This window comes from Acomys minous, assembly GCF_964271855.1.
Source record: "Acomys minous genome assembly, chromosome: 15".
NCBI lineage: Eukaryota > Metazoa > Chordata > Mammalia > Rodentia > Muridae > Acomys > Acomys minous.
Window position 1 is genome coordinate 66,313,695 of NC_140497.1, and position 18,508 is coordinate 66,332,202.

Consider the following 18,508-nt stretch of genomic DNA (forward strand, 5'->3'; position numbering starts at 1 on the left):
TTTCTCATTACTAAAGATTAATCTTAATGCATATCAGTGTTCAACATAGTTTTAAGCAATACAGAGAACATTAATATCAGGCATCCTGATGAGAAAATCTTGCACTGTGGTGCTTAAATAATTACTTGGGAATGGATCAAGGGAAATGATAGCAGATGATAGAACCAGGCTTGGCACCAGGCAGATGAAAATTCCAAGATAAGTAAAGTTGAGGCACGGGATCAACCCAGGTTGTTATGGCTTAGAGTTTGAGACATCACTGTGTAGGCTTTGAACTTTTCCAAACCGACTTTAATTGGGCTCTTTAGTGCTTATAGCTCCCTTCCAACCCACCTACCCTAGATAGGAGAGAAAAGATGTTAATGGGAATGTTGGCTCTTGTCCTTAACAATTAAGTTTTATTATGGACTTATTAATCAACCTGACTACTTTAAGCAAGAGGGAAAGGAGGTTAAAGCGAACAAGAATAAACCTCCCAGGATTCAGTTCTTCCTTAGCATCTTTGGGCCTCTATGCAGACTCTCTCCAAGATCTAAGCAATTCCCCCCACCATCCCTTGTCTCTTGTCTCTCCCCTGCTTCTCCCAGTTGGTCCATGCCCCTGGACTCTCCTCCAGTGCCCTCCTCCCCTGGATGGTTCATTTGCAACACAATAGCCCAAATCATAATGTCTGTCTCTGTCAGGTATCAGCTGTGTTTCCACGGGGCAAAGCCCACTAAGATTGCCTTCAGGTGAGGCAAAGCCTGCCAAGACTGCCTTCACCCGCGGCAAAGCCCTCCATCCTTGCACAAGGGAACAGGAGGATTGACCTTTTATAGACTCAGTTCCTTGGAGCTATTGTAGTCAGGATTTCAGTAGACTTGTTAAAACAGCAAACCAGCAATTCAGCAGTTGCCAGAATCTGGAGCAGCAGCTGGATCCCAGAGCTGCAGCCAGAATTCGGAATCACAAAAATGTTCTCTAGAGCTTTTCTCTCTAGGAATGTCTCAAAGTGGAGCAATGAACAGCCCAACAATAGGAAACAATGCCAAGACCCAAAAGACAAGCCTCTCAGAGTCTATACAGTGATGTTTATCAGTTGACAAAGACCATGCCCCTGCAAGATGCAGTTCTTGTAGTGCACAAACACCACATTCCTCTTTCAACTCTGTTTCCAGCAGACAAACACCACACACCCTCACACAAGTTTGTTTCATATCCTACACTTGTGTTCAAAACAAAAAGAGGTTTACTTCCACTAAATCACTGTGAATTTATGCTCAGCTTTAAAAAGATTGGATGGATAAACATAGAAATATTTATTGTCACACACACAAAATATAAATTATTTCAGATACAGACAGACATTTATTTTGTTATTTGAGAGGGAAAGACAAATATTCCCTGGGAATAATAACTATCCAGATCTCCCATTGTCACCCAAATTAAGAAAACTCTCAGAATTTAAGAGATGGGAATACAGGTAATAAGGGCATTATAAACAGAGAGTCTAACTTGTCGTCTTAGGAGACAATATAGGTAAAAATGGAAACTTAAACTATTGAAATTAATGTTGCTTCATCAAGTATATTAATATGATACTATTATTAATCTGAAAAAGGTTTTGGAGGATGGTCTGATGTATTTTGATGGTAATTAATAAAAAGACCCTGCACCTGGGCAGAGCAAATGGGATAGGCATGACTAAGGTTCCCGGGCTTAAGGAGACTGTGAGAATCCTGAGAATGAAAAGAGAAGAAAGGGGGGATCCAAGATGGCGGCGAGCAGTGTGGACCGTGTTTGAAAGCTCCAGCGAACAATTCAGGGAATTGCACAGATTTCTGAGCCAGGAACACCAAGGTCCCCACACCACGGCAGCAGAAGTGCTCCACGGTCCGGAGGGACCAGGGTGCGGAGGACCTGCCGGCCCCTGCACACAGGAGGAGCGAGGACTTTCTCGGATCAGAGCGGCGGCGGTGAGAACAACAGTGCCCACAGCGGCTCCGGCAGCGCCAGAGGCGGTGGCTGAGGTTTGCAGCTCAGAGCCTTCCAGTGGAGGCGATTAGTGCGGTGGACAGTGGGAGTTGCTGCGGGAGAGGGGACTCTGGACAGGATTTGGGTCGCGTGGTGCCTTGAGACCCAGGCTGGACTCAGCGGACGGTTCGGCCCCAGAATCCTGGGTGGGCTCAGTGAGCTGGGCTGTGGAGAGGCTGGCTCGGCTGCCCGAGGCGCAGCTCCCCTGCTGTGACGCAGGCGGGGCAGAGAGCCGGCTTCCACCCTGAGCTCCGGCTCCGCGCAGACTTGGTCTTCCTGCTGTGACGCGAGCGGGGCAGAGCGCTCAGTTATACCCGGGGAGCTTGCTCAAGCAGCCTTGGTTTTTCGGCTGTGACGCAAGCTGGGAGGTGAGCCGGCTTCCACCCTGGGCTCCGGCTCAGCGCAAGCTCAGCTTTCCTGCTGGGACACGAGCGGGGCGGAGCACTCAGTTATACCCTGGGTGCTTGCTCAGGCAGCCTGGGTTTTTCTGCTGTGACGCAAGCTGGGCGGTGAGCCGGCTTCCATCCTGCGCTCCGGCTCAGCGCAGACCTAATTATCCTGCTGTGACACGTGCAGGGAGGAGCGCTCAGTAATACTTTGGGTGCTTGCCCAGCTCAGCATTGGTTTTTCTACTACCACGCAAGCTGGGTGGAGCGCTCCCTTCTACCCTGGGTGCTTGCTCATCAAGGTCCCAGTTTCCCTGCTGGGACACAAGCCTGGAGAAGCGCTCACTTCTACCCTAGGTGAGTGCGCAGCACTGCCACAGTTTTCCTGCTGTGACGCGGGCTGGGCGGGGCACTCAGTTATACCCTGGGTGCTTGCTCAAGCAGCCTTGGTTTTCCTGCGGAGACACGGGGTGGGTGGAGCACTCACTTCCACCCGGGGTGATTGCTCAGTGCAATCGCAGTTCTCCTGCTGTGACAGACGGTTCAGGCCCTGAGAAACTAGCTGATCTCGCCACGTGGCTCGGGCCCAGTATCTCTGGCGGGACTTGGCAAGGGACCCAAAAGGTTATGATTACCTTGGCCTGACCCAACGATCACTCAGAGACCCAGAAAGATTGCAGGATCCACAGCAAAGGGGAGCTGAGGATCACTGGTGGTGAGAGCCCAAAACTACAGGGCTAACCTCCTGCCATCCACACCAGTGAAGTATCAGGGCTTCCAGCCTACGGAAATCGTGAGAAAACAAGTGAATCTATCATCAGACTCCATCCACTCAACTCTGGAAGTTACCCAACAAAAACAGAGACGGCAAGATGTCTAAGGGACAGCGTAAAAGCATTCGCAAAAAACCCCAAAACAACATGGAGTCTCCAGCTCCCAGCTATCCCAAAGAAAACAACACGGAGAACTCACATACAACGGAAACACAAGAAAATGACCTCAAAGCCTTGGTAATGAGGATGGTATCGGAGGAAACAAATAGAATTAGAAATCAGATGCACGAAGAAGCAGCGAAGCAGGTGCGAGACATAAAAGAAGCACATAGAGTAGAACTGGAAATTTATCAGGAAAACATAAGCAACCAGATGAAAGAAATTAAAAAATCTGTTCAAGATATGAAGATGAAAATGGATTCAATGATAAACACACAGACAGAAGAAAAACGAGAACGTGAGGCCTCAGAGAAGAAGGTGAATGACTCAGTGCTGAGCTTTTCTAATAGAATCCAAGAGATGGAAGAGCGAATCTCAAGTCTAGAAGATACAATCACAGATCTTGAAGCAACCAATAAAGAAAATGCCAAATCTGGAAAACTCCTGACACAAAACATCCAAGAAATTAAGGACACCATGAAAAGAAGAAATCTGAGGATAATAGGCATTGAAGAAAGAGAAGATATCAGACTCCAAGGCCCAGAAACTCTTCTCAGCAAAATCATAGAAGAAAATTTCCCCAATCTAAAGAAAGAGGTGCCTATAAACATACAAGAGGCATACAGAACACCTAATAGAATTGACCAGAAAAGAAAAACTGCCCGTCACATAATAATCAAAACACAAAACATACAGAACAAAGAAAAAATATTAAAAGCTGCCAAAGGGCCAAATAACATTTAATGGCAAACCTATCAGAATTACACCCGACTTCTCAGCAGAGACCATCAAAGCCAGAAGGGCCTGGACAGAGATCCTGCAAACCCTAAGAGACCACAGATGCCAGGCCAGACTACTTTACCCAGCAAAACTATCAATAACCATTGATGGAGAAAACAAAATATTCCATGACAAAACCAAATTCAAACAGTACCTATCCACAAATCCAGCTTTACAGAAGGTACTAGAAGGAAAACTCCATCCCAAAGGGTCAAGCTACAACCAAAACTACTCAGGAAATAGATAACTATACCATGGCAAAAAGACAACTACACAAACGCTCAACTGAAAACAACATCAAAATTAAGACTCTTAATAGTAACTGGTCGTTAATATCTCTCAACATCAATGGTCTCAATTCTCCAATAAAAAGACACAGACTAACTGAATGGGTGCATAAACAGGATCCAACATTCTTATGCATCCAAGAAACACATCTCACCCATAATGATAGGCATCACCTCAGGATAAAAGGTTGGAAAAAAATATTCCAAGCAAATGGACACAAGAAGCAAGCAGGCGTAGCCATTTTAATATCGAACAAAATAGATTTTCAACCAAGATTAATCAAAAGGGATGAGAATGGACACTTCTTACTCATCAAAGGTAAAGTAAACCAAGATGACATCACAATTCTGAACATCTATGCTCCCAATACAAGGGCACCCACATTTGTAAAAGATCTGTTAAAAAGGCTTACACCACACATCAAGCCCCACACAATAATAGTGGGAGATTTCAACACCCCACTCTCACTGAAGGACAAGTCATCAAAACAGAAACTAAGCCAAGAAATAACATCACTAACCAATGCCATGGGTCAAATGGACCTAACAGATATCTATAGAACCTTGCACCCAAACAAGAAAGAATACACCTTCTTCTCTGCACCCCATGGAACCTTCTCCAAAATTGATCACATCGTAGTTCACAAAGAAAGCCTCAACAGATACAAGAGGATTGAAATCATACCTTGTATCCTATCAGATCATCATGGGCTTAGGTTGCAATTCAACAACAACAGAAATAACAAAAAGCCTACACGTATGTGGAAACTAAACAACTCTCTGCTAAATGACACCTGGGTCAGGGAAGAAATAAAGAAAGAAATCAAGGAGTTTCTGAAATTCAATGAAAATGAAGGAACAACATACCCAAATCTGTGGGATACACTGAAAGCAGTGCTAAGAGGAAAATTCATAGCACTAAGTGCCTTTAAAAAGAAATTGGAAGCATCGCACATAAACACCTTAATGACACAACTGGAAGCCCTAGAAAAAAAAGAAGCAGAAACACCCAAAAGGAGTAGACGCCTGGAAATAATCAAACTCAGGGGTGAAATTAACAAATTAGAAACTAAAAAAACAGTCAAAAGAATCAACAAAACCAAGAGCTGGTTCTTTGAGAAAGTCAACAAGATAGACAGACCTTTAGCCAAACTAACTAAAAGGCAGAGAGACAGTATTGAAATCAACAAAATCAGGAATGAAAAGGGAGACATAACAACAGACACTGAAGAAATACAAAGAATCATAAGATCCTACTTTGAAGGCATATATGCCACAAAATTTGAAAATCTAAGGGAAATGGACGATTTTCTTGATCAATTTCACTTGCCAAAGTTGAATGAAGAACAGATAAACAAGCTAAATAGTCCCATTTCCCCTACAGAAATTGAAGTAATCATTGATAGTTTCCCAACCAAAAAAAGCCCAGGGCCAGATGGCTTCAGTGCTGAATTCTACCAGACCTTCAAGGGCGAGTTAATACCGATACTCTTCAAACTACTCCAAAAGATAGAAAGGGATGGAACATTACCAAACTCATTCTATGAGGCCATAGTCTCATTGATACCTAAACCTCACAAAGACTCAACAAAGAAAGAGAATTTCAGACCAATTTCTCTGATGAACATCGATGCAAAAATACTAAATAAAATACTTGCAAAACGAATACAAGAGCACATCAGAGATATCATTCATCATGACCAAGTAGGCTTCATTCCAGGCATGCAGGGATGGTTTAATATACGGAAATCCATCAATGTAATCCACCACATACACAAACTGAAAACAAAAAACCACATGATCATCTCTTTGGATGCAGAGAAAGCATTTGATAAAATCCAACACCCATTCATGTTTAAAGTTTTAGGGAGATCGGGAATACAAGGCACTTTCCTCAACATAATAAAGGCTATATATAGGAAGCCAACAGCCAAAATCAAAGTAAATGGTGAGATACTCAAGGAAATTCCTCTAAAATCAGGAACAAGGCAAGGCTGCCCACTCTCTCCATATCTCTTCAATATAGTACTCGAAGTTCTAGCCAGAGCAATAAGACAACATAAGGAGATCAAGGGTATTCAAATGGGAAAGGAGGAAGTCAAATTATCCCTATTTGCAGATGATATGATAGTCTACATAAGTGACCCTCAAAATTCCACCAGAGAACTCCTACAGCTGATAAACACCTTCAGCAAATTGGCTGGATACAAAATTAACTCAAAAAAGTCTGTAGCCTTCCTATACACAAATGACAAGCTTGCAGAGGAAGAAATTAGGAAAACTACACCCTTCTCATTAGCCACAAGTAATATAAAGTACTTAGGAGTTACTCTTACTAAACAAGTGAAGGACCTGTTTGAAAAAAATTTCAAATCCCTAAAGAAAGAGATTGAAGATGACATGAGAAGATGGAAGGATCTACCTTGCTCATGGATAGGGAGAATTAACATAATAAAAATGGCCATCCTACCAAAAGCAATCTACAGATTCAATGCAATCCCTATCAAAATACCTACACAATTTTTTAAAGACATTGAAAGTTCAATTCTGAACTTCATATGGAAAAACAAAAAACCCAGAATCGCTAAAACAATCCTGTACAATAAAAGGTTCTCTGGAGGAATCTCCATACCTGATCTCAAATTGTACTATAAAGCAATAGTAATTAAAACTGCATGGTACTGGCACAGCAACAGGCTGGTTGATCAGTGGAATCGAATCGAAGACCCAGATATGAATCCACACACATATGGTCATTTGATTTTTGACAAAGAAGCCAAATCCATTCGATGGAAAAGGGATAGCATCTTCAACAAATGGTGCTGGTCTAACTGGATGTCTATGTGTAAAAAAATGCACCTGGACCCCTATCTGTCACCTTGTACAAAACTCAAATCTAAGTGGATTAAAGACCTCAACATAAAACCAGAGACACTAAATCACTTAGAAGAAAAAGTGGGGAAGAGCCTGGAACATATTGGCACAGGAGACAACTTCCTGAACAGAACACCAACAGCCCAGGCATTAATGTCAACAATTAATAAATGGGACCTCATGAGGCTGAAAAGCTTCTGTAAGGCAGATGACACCGTAAAGAGTACAAAGCGACAGTCTACAGACTGGGAAAAGATCTTCACTAACCCCACATCTGACAAAGGTCTAATATCCAAAATATATAAAGAACTCAAGAAATTAAATACCACCAAACCAAATAACCCAATCGAGAAATGGGGCATGGAACTAAACAGAGAATTCTCAACAGAGGAATATCAAATGGCTGAGAAACACTTAAAGAAATGCTCAACCTCCTTAATCATCAGGGAAATGCAAATCAAAACAACGCTGAGATTCCATCTTACACCCATCAGAATGGCTAAGATCAAAAATTCAAGCGACACCACATGCTGGCGAGGATGTGGGGAGAGAGGAACACTCCTTCATTGCTGGTGGGAATGCAAACTAGTACAACCACTTTGGAAATCTATCTGGTGCTATCTCAGAAAAATGGGAATAGGGCTTCCTCAGGACCCAGCTATTCCACTCCTTGGAATATACCCAGAAGATGCTCCAGCACACAGCAAGAAAATTTGCTCAACCATGTTCATAGCAGCCCTATTCATAATAGCCAGAACATGGAAACAGCCTAAGTGTCCCTCAGTAGAAGAATGGATAAAGAAACTGTGGTACATATACACTATGGAATACTATTCAGCTATTAAAAACAAGGAATTCCCAAAATTTGTGGATAAATGGATTGAGCTAGAAATGATCATAATGAGTGAGTTAACTCAGAAGCAGAAAGACTCAAATGGTATATACTCACTTATATCTGCATATTAGCCCAACGGGCATGTCCCACGAAAGCCTTCACTTACCAGGAAACAGAGACAGAGGAGAGGACATTCTAGTGGGACTCTAGATGTGAGATTCATGAGAGAAAGGCAAAGTAGAAGGACCCAGAGGGTCCTAGGAGCCTACAAGTAGAACATTATGATAGGCAGATTTGGGCACAGGGGTCCCACTCAAACTAGGCACCAGACAAGGACAATACAGGCGGTAAACCTTAAACCCCTACCCAGATCTAGACAATGGACAGAACACTCTCCACAGTAAAGTGGAGAGTGGGATATTACGTTCTCACACACTCTGGTGCCACACCTCTGACCATGTCCCCTGGATGGGGAGACCTGATGGCACTCAGAGGAAGGACAGCAGGTTACCAAGAAGAGACTTGATACCCTATGATCATATAGAGGGGGAGGTAATCCCCCTCAGGAACTGTCATAGGGGAGGGGAATAAGGGGAAAATGGGAGGGAGGGAAGAATGGGAGGATACAAGGGACGGGATAACCATTGAGATGTAACAAGAATAAATTAATAATAAAAAAAAAAAAAGAAAAAAAAAAAAAAAGAAAAGAGAAGAAAGACCTTTAGAGGGAGGAAGAGAAAAAAGCCGCCGTGAGTCAGATGGAAGAGAAACACATGGTTGGTGTGGATGGAGGATTTTGGGCCAGATGAAGAACATTAGCAAGTATTTGGGATTATGGATGGGTGGTAGCTTGATAGAAATTAGTAGAAACAGATGGCATGGGATTGGGACAGGTATTCTATACCTGTTCCACTATGGAAAGTAGTTTAGAGAATTAATGTCTGCCCTGCTCCCGTTTACCTAAGGCCTGCTGGGACTTCAATCAGAACCTGGGAAGAGGTGCAGGAGTGAAAAAAGGACAGGAGATACAAAGAGGGCAAGTCTGGATTCTGATCAAGCCCCGTTTATTGAAAAATTTCACAGGGTTTTATAAGCAATTTTAAGGGTAAGGGAAGGGTTGCTATGGGAACCTAATGGCAGATATCCTGCTATCCATCCTTGGTAGCAATAACTCCAAGATAAGGGATGAGCTCTGAGGGAACACAGCTACGAAAGCAAGATAAGCAAGCAGCATCCCAGAACCAGGTGGAGCCTGCTACATGTCAGGCAGCAGTTCCCAGGGTCCTGATGGAGTGACCTGGACTGATACCAGCCTGCTACATGCCAGGTAGATGTATAGAAAATGGAGGCTACAGACAAGATGGCATTGCCCAGTGTTTGAAGCCAAGAGCCACTAAGGGCAGCTCCCAACTATTGGGGCAAGTATTCTATACCTGTCCCACTATGGAAAGTAGTTTAGAGGATTAATGTCTGCCCTGTCCCAGGTTACCTGAGGCTATTTTAAAATATAACAAGTGTCTGTGCCTTGATTGAATGCTAATGGGTTTTGCTGAAGTAATAAAGATTATAGGCCATGATAATAAACAATTATTAGGCCCTATGGATAGTTAATAGCAACAAAAAGTGAATGAGTAAATGTGAGTACTCTATACTGTCTACTCAAATTTTTGTACACTTGTGCTGTTCTACAACTAGAATCTATTTTTTAAATGATTAATATAAAATGCTCTGATAATTTCTGAATGCTGCCTATTATGCCATCATAACAAAATGGCAATGGAATTCATACGTCATCAAATTTCAGACACATATGGAGAGTTAATACTGTATATACAAGAAATTTTGTGAATTATTTATTTTATGTTATGGAACCATTTGATCGTAATTTTTCTTTATTCACTCTAGGCTTGCCATAAGAGGCCTGTAGTAGATACGGATGGAGATATGTTGACTGCATTTGGAGCACAGGTAAAAAAAAATTTCCTGGAATTGACATAAGTTTGATTCCAAGGCCAGGTATGTTATCCTCAAATCTATATGAACTGACTTCTTGGGTAGACCACTAATCATTTGGTAAAATTACTATATCCTTTTAAAGTATAAGCAGGTCTAGTGGCATAAAAATCAAATCAGTGAGGTTATAATTTAGATTTGATGGTCCAGATGAAAAGTATTCGATGCCTGCTAAGACAACAGAAAATGGGGCATAGTTCAATGTGTGATAGTCAACATATCCATCCCTCATTATCTTTTCATATTTTTACATTATTATTTGTTGATTTGGCAGTGGAAGGGAAGTCCTAGCGTAATTAAGTTTTCTTCTCATTATATGTAACCACGGTTTATCCATGGTTAAAAATGTTATCTGCCTTACCAGGCAGCATACTTTGTGTCCGTCTATCTATCTATCTATCTATCTATCTATCTATCTATCTATCTACCTATTAAAATTCTGCTTCAGTTTGCCTACCTTTGATGTCACTACCTACCTGCCATGCGGGGTGTAGTCCTGCCCAGAACATAAAAGTCCAGACCTAACTGTGCCCCCACACCCACTTTCCCTCCCTCTCTTTCTGTCTCTCTGTCTCTGCCCTCCCTCTCTCTCTGAGGTGGCCCTCCATGTTGGTTTTAGATTGTCTGTATTATCAGTAAGCCAAGCTAGCAACATCACATCCCTGCCCCAATCCCATGCCATCTGCTCCTAATAACTTCTATCAAGCTACCTCCCATCCATAATTCCAAATACTTGTTAATGTTCTTCATCTGGGCCGAATCTCCGTCCATGCCTGCTATGTACTTCTCTTCCTTTTAACTCATGGTGGCCTTCCTCTCCTCCTCAGCCTTTCTCCTTTCTCCTAGTGATGGTCCTTTTTTCTTCCCAAAATTCCCCTCTCTCTCCCTAAGCCAGGGAACCTTAGCCATACCTCTATCTCATATGCCCTGCCCAGGAGGGATGGCTTTTTATTAAGTAGTATCAAAATACATCAGACCACCCCTCAACACCTCTGCTTTCCTTATATCCCCTTGCTCATGTCATAAGCCTCATATATTCTAATATCTGACATCTCTTGTCTTACCTTATTTCTTATATTAAACATAAAACTATTTATCTACCTATCTATCTTATACCACATATATATATATATATATATATATATATATATATATATCATCTATCATCTCTCTATCTATTGATTTATCATGTATCTATTATCTATAACTATATCTGTTTCTAAATCATAAAGAGCTCAGGAGCAGGTGTGTGTGTGTGTGTGTGTGTGTGTGTGTGTGTGTGTGTGTGAATGCGCACACGCGTGTGTGTGTTGTGTGTGTGTGTGTGTGTGTGTGTGTGATTTTGGGTAAATGTAAATCATATAATAGACATTTTGATTATAATTATTTGATTGAATATACATAGTTTTCAGATAGTGAAATTGTGTAGTAGGACTATAAAACTATAGTTGTGGGTATATGTGTGCATTTATGACATTGTCTTTAAAAATAGTTATTAATTAAGAAGGCTCTTTAATCCAGTTCCTGGATTAAGGTAGTTGGCCTGTCTCAATAAATGCAATTTTATTAATTCTGTTATATGTTTTTAAGATAGGTGTTAAACATATATTATGGCGGCACGCAGAGGAAGGGTAAGCAGGCTACATGAATGAGACCTGATAGACTGTGACCATATGCTGGGGGAGGAGGTGTCCTTCTATCACAGGCCAATGGAGGCAAATAGGGTGAAAGTGGAAGGGGTGGGGGAATGGAAAGATACAAGTGAGGGAATAATAATCGAGATGTAATCTGAATAAATTACTTAAATTTATAAAAGAGAAAAAAAAAGTATTTCAAGACCTAAAGCTGCAGCTAAAGAGTCTATGTTTTATGGCCTGCTTGTAATACATGTAGGTTCTAAGTAAATTCAATAATATCATAAAATAATTTATTGGGCAAAGATTATTGTTAAATATGCTAAAATAGTATAGTAACAATTCTAGAAATATTTTGAAACATTAAAATTAATGAACATGCAAAGTACATCTAAAATGCTTTTTTTTTTTTTACTAAAGTGTGAGAAAAGTAAATAATCTATCATAAAATTCAATTACCCAATTACTGTACATAAGGTTATAAAGAGAAAGAGGTCAGAGATCATCAGTTCGGTAGGGAGTAGAGATGGCAGATGAGAGTGTTTAGAAAAAGGAAATGGGGGTAATTCAGTGAAGTAATTATGTTTTAATTAAAGTATATTTTTAAAATAGTTTGAAGTCTAGTACAAATTAGTAGTCTCAGCAATGACAGGGCTCACAGTTACCTGTGAACACACAACACCTTGTTATGAACTTTGTTGAAGTCAGCTTATCTTCTCCATCATGTGGTACATAATTGTTCAGTTGGCAGCTCCAGCTTTCTCCCCTCTCTCCTCTACACGATCCAGTAAATCCCACTCCCTCTCTCCAACCCTGATCCCTTTGGAAAGCCTCTGCATTCCTGGCATTCCTGAGGACTGCCACAACCCCCTCATCTGGAGCCATCACCTTCCAAAGTCCAGCATGCTATCCTCCCACTCTGATAATCTGACTGCAGAACTTGCCCAAAGCACACACACACCCCTTTCCAAATTAAGCTGCTTTTTAAAATCACTTACATTGGCTTAATTTGTTGCTGAAGATAACCAACAATATTGACTACCAAAACTTCTTCACTCAATAAGAAATGATCTCACAAAGTTTATCAAAATAAAATTTGACTGTAAACACACACACACACACACACACACACACACACACACACACACAACCCCAAAACCTCATTACAAACCAACAACCTATTTCTTAACAAAAGAGGAAATGTAACTAGTTACTGATAGTGTTATGACCCTCCACAGATCTGAGATATCTGAATATTTTCTTGGTTCTAGTTTGAGTGGGTACTTTGAATTTCTCTCCATTTTATGGCCTGCTAGTTTTGGGATTGTTGTAAATTTCCTTTACTATGTTAACTATGTCGATTATATAGCTAATCTCTCTACAATTTCTATCATGAAGAGGTGTACTTATCTGTCAAAAGTCTTTTAATTTTAATGAAATGATCATATGGATTTCATTTTAGTCTGTTTACACAGTGATTATATTAAATCTATTTCTCTATGTTGAACTATCCCAACATCTCTGGAATGAACACTACTTGATTATAGTAAATGATATTTTTTTATATTTTTTATTTGCAATATATATATATATATATATATATATATATATGATTACACATATATAAAGTAAACTACATACATCAAGAAGAGCCAGAGAACAATCAGGAATTATATTAATGTTACATTCATAGTGTTTGGCTATTTGTATTTGGCAACCTTGAAGAAAACAGCTTTCCTATCTTGGTGACTCTAAAATTCTAAATGTGAATCAATATGTATCATATCTCATCTCCATCAAATTAAAACATCAATCTAGACCTAAAAAAGTCTTAGCTGATAAACAACTAAGCTTAATTGTAAAACTAAGTTATCTGGTCTTCAACCTCATCAGAGACTTGAAAAAGAATAAAATTACCTGAGTAAACAGGAAGTGCAGGTTAGCAGCTTCCAAAGTGGAAAAAAAAAATGACAGAGAGAGTTTGCTGTCTGAATCCAAAACTCTCTGTAATGTTGTGTTATGCCAAGATAACCTAGATCATTAGACACCCCCCCAAAAAAAAGACCTCCAGGACTCAATACCAATGCAATATACACAGGGTCCTGTATTATGGGCTCAGAGCTTTGGATCACCATCCTTCCTGATGCAGCAGGATAGAAGAATGATACCAGAGCTTCAAGGGTTATGAGTTTATAAGGAAAAAACTGTAATAAGGAGTTGGGATCACAGGGAAGTAAGAAAAAAAAAACCATAACGGGGGGGGGGGGGGTAGTGCGGTGGGTTGTGAGTCTCAGGATTGTAGAACTTCAGGTAGGTTGGGTCCAGAAGGCTGAATCTCCAGGAAAGCTGTTTTATCTCAGAGAATCTTTGGATATTAATTGTATCTAAGTGTTACAGTGGAGTTTCTGGAGAGTGCTGGCAAACTGCTGGCAGGCCCAGTTTGTGACAGTGTATGATCATTCCCGCAATGCAGGCATGAGTGGGTTCACCTGGAACACAACTCCTCACAAACCATGGCATTAATTGTAGAATATACATCACATAAAGGATATGGCATTAATTTTGCCCCTACAGTTGGAGCATCATGTACAGCCTTATGGCCCAGTATATTTGACAGACATATCTATGAGGCAGGAACTATTTAGGACTTACTTACCCTGTCTTCGCAGAGTTTGGCTGTTGACTCTGCCTGCATCTAAGCTTGTCCATTGTTAGTCCAAATTCTGTTACTGGCTGAAATGAGGACATTTTGGTCACTGGCTGGTTTGCCACATTTGAAGCCATCTCCATAAGGGAGTTCTTTAATGCTCATCATCTTCTTTAGGGTAGGCTGGATGTTGCCAGGAGTTTACCTGTCTTCTTGTCAATGAGTCTTTAAAATAGTAAAAACATCCTTAAATTCCATATTCTGTAGGTCTCTGAGGTTTTTGAAGACCTTATCTAACTATTTGACCTTGTCTGTATCTGCTAAACCTAGGATGTATATTCTTGTAAAATAAATAGACAAGTGATTGATATGACCATGATTTGATCATGGTTAACTTGTTTAACTTACCCTAAACAGCCTGCAATAGTACTTTCAATGTATTGGAAGTAGAATTTGTATTCTACTTAAGCTGAGTTCCCATTATAACTTTTGGATGTCTTCTAGCCACTTCTCTAAACTCTTGGTACTTCTGCACATCACCAAGTTCCAAAGCTACTTCTACATTTCCACATAATGGTAAAACATCATCGACATCTTCGATGTCAATATTCTGTCTCCATGTGTTTAAGCTGCCACTTGGTAGTATGTAATGCATACATAAAAATGTTCATTTATATCTTCCTGTGATGAGAAAATATAAACATTATACCTCTGTGGATTATCTGTGGACATGGTGGACTTGGTACATAATAGAAAAATTATGTAGTAAGAGAAGCAAGAAAGGTATCAGCCTAGATTGCTCTTTATAGTAAGTTGCTGCCTTGAGAACTATACCAATGTCTTTACAGACCTATACCAGTGTCTTTATGATCCAACTATAATCACTACATTCCAGGCCCTTACTTTCATCATATCTCATGAGCTTCTCATTGGAGCAAGAACGTGATCTCTGTGAAGACACACCATTTGAACACCTTCAGTATAATAGAGAGGAACCATCCTTTTAAGGTGTGTGCTAGGAAACATGCACCTTTAGGATCCAGTTCATATCTTGTTAATCATAATCACTTTAGTGTGTGTCATACCTCAAACTTTAAGATATCTTCACTAGGGAATTTCAAAACTATGATTCATCTTTGATTTGAATTGGCCTGAAATGGAAACAGCTGATATATATATAGTTCCTTTCTCCCTCAGAATTCCATCACACTCTGGTGACACACTCTAGAGTTCTGCAAAATTGAGAGATTAAAAGTGGCAATTATTTCCCATCTCTTTAGTCTCCAGGTGGCATGCACTGTGACAATCTGGCTGGAATCACTCATCTTTCCAATTAGTTGAGAAGTTGCCTGGATTTGGCTGGTTTATGACACCCTTGTCTATGCTAGCCAATATGACTGGGGTTCCTTCCACATGGCCTGTCTTCCAACAGCATACAGCCAAGGCTTCTTCCCAGAGTCATTATAATGTGTCCCAGTACAATAGGGGAAAACAAGCCTCAGTATGCAAAAGGTATTTAAGGTTTCCCCCTTTCATTCTGTGGGCAAGAACAGATTCCATGTAGGAAGAGCAATAGAGGGATATAGAAACATTGGCATAATCAAATCATTTTATCATTATTTATCACAGTAATCTTCTTGATAATTAATAATAGCATAGAAATAAGGGAATGGTAGAATAGCCCTTTTGTAATATTTGAAACATCTTTCTGTACTGCTTAGAAAAGTAAGAGAAAGCTAAGTTGATTCAATAAATTCACAACACCTCCATGGTGCTGTTTATCTCACCTATACACTGTGTGATTCACTGCAAGATACAGCCCTAAGGCTACAAACCAATCAAAGTAAGTGAAATGTTTTCTTTCTCATTACTTTAACATCTACTTACAGATTGTCAGCAGCAACCTGTGCTACTTTCAGAACACGGAGGCTGATGCTCACACAGAGTTTGTTATCAGTCAGCTATGCCTCCTCCATGCTATTTGTTAGCAATATCCACCACATGTGGATAAAGGAATCTGTGCAATAAATATACTGGCTTTCTGATTCTTCCATTGTCCCTTAGCTGCTGGCCAACACTATTACAGTTTATGACTGAATTAGAAGAGATATTATCAAGCACATGAGGTTAAGGCTCCACTGGTACAAAATCATCAGTACAAAGAAGTGGCCTGACTGTTGCTATTATTGTGGTTTATATTTTACTTCTGGAAGACTTAAGAAGCAAATAGATACATACACAGTCACTCACAGCTTATCCTCTTATGGCCACATTGACAACCAGGTCAATCTAAAAAGAACAACAGAGCGAAGCACCAATCCATTTTGTTCTAGGTCTGAGATGCACACGATAATTCCTCCAGGCCTAGCAGGTTACAATAATGAGTTGGCACAATACCTGCTCCTCCCATCTGCTGTTTTCAAGGCTTCTGTTTTATCATTTACATTATAGCACATACGCAAAGTAGACATGGTTATTTTCCTTAAAATGCAGAAGACTCCTTAACCAGAGGACAGGGGTGGGAGAGATTTACCATCAGTCAGTTAAAAGACCCTCTATTGTACAGCTATGCTAAGCCCAATAACCTGAACCCAGCATATCAGGAGGAGAAAAAAACAGCTGACTTTATGTTATTGTCTTTCAGGGTCTTTTATAACATCTGAGGTACAGTAGTCATTTTGTTATGCTCTTAGTCCTTGGCTACTTTTTAATTATTCATTAGGATTTAGAAGTATGCAGATAAAGGTTATTATTTTTCATTCCAAAGAAAAAAAAAGAAAATAAATGTTTTACAAGCATATCTAATCATCATAATTAAGCTGACCTATGATTTTAGTCTATAAATAATACTAAAAATTCGGGAAAAATACCCAAAGTATTATAATATTCATAGCTTCATTTCTTTAATGTTTTCTGCACAATTTGGTGTGTGTCTGTGCCCAAGTATGTGGAGCATGTGGAGTGTGTGTGTGTGTGTGTGTGTGTATGTGTGTGTGTGTGAGTGAGAGAGAGAGAAAGAGAGAGTATTAATTCTTATAATGTTAGAAATTCTAAATTCAAATGAGACTCAGAAAACTTAAAATATAATATTTATTATAATACAGTGAATATTCAGTTATTTTTTAAAAATAGTGTTGCCAGATTTAAATTTTCAGCCCTAGAACCAAATGGATACATGCTTTGCTCTGTTGTTCTTTTTAAATTAACCTGGTTTCCAGTGTGGCCATAAGAGGATAAGCTGTGTGTGCTTCTGTATGTATCTGTTGTGATGGATTGGTTTTTCTTTTTTTGTATTAACCCTAATGTACATATAATTTAATACACCCCTATATGTTTGCCTAAACATCTTTGCATTTCTGTATCATGATATTCAATAAGGATTATATTAGATTGTGACTATAAAAGCAACACAAATACCAAAATGTCACTTATTCTAGAAAATAGTGATTTGTATTTCAACCTAGATGATATTGTGTTCCATCACTTTTTTTGCTTTTCTTCCCATGTAAAATGACAGTGGGACATTTTTACTATATATTGGGGCTGGCTAAGACATGATAAGTATTGAAATTAACCTTAAAATATCACAGGCTATCTATTTGTTACTTAATCTCTTTCTCAAGATTCCTTTCCTGTGAGTCCTGCTTCAAAATACAAGTGGCTTATATGTAGAATATCAGAATGATCCCTATTCCCTCGAAAAACTCAGGTGCCCTCCAATTCGTCACTGTAGAATTAAAGACAAATTATCTACTCCTAAAACATACCATTGATTGATTCAATAGAATCAAATAAATCTTATATGGAGAATAGGAATGGGGGTGTTAACCTGGATTTTCTTGAGAACCTTTGGATCAAGGCTTGGGATGTCTTAATCACAGTAATTTCATGTAGCTCTCCAGCACAGCATTGATTGTCTGCTTTGAAAACAAAGATGTGAAAGTCAGTACGAACTCTGGTGCCCCATATTTGACCACATCCCCTTCATGGGGAGTCCTGGTGGCACTCAAAAGAAGGATAGCAGGCTACCAAGAAGAGACTTGATACCCTATGAGCATATACAGGGGGAGGAGGTCCCTCTCAGTCACAGTCATAGGGGAAGGGAGT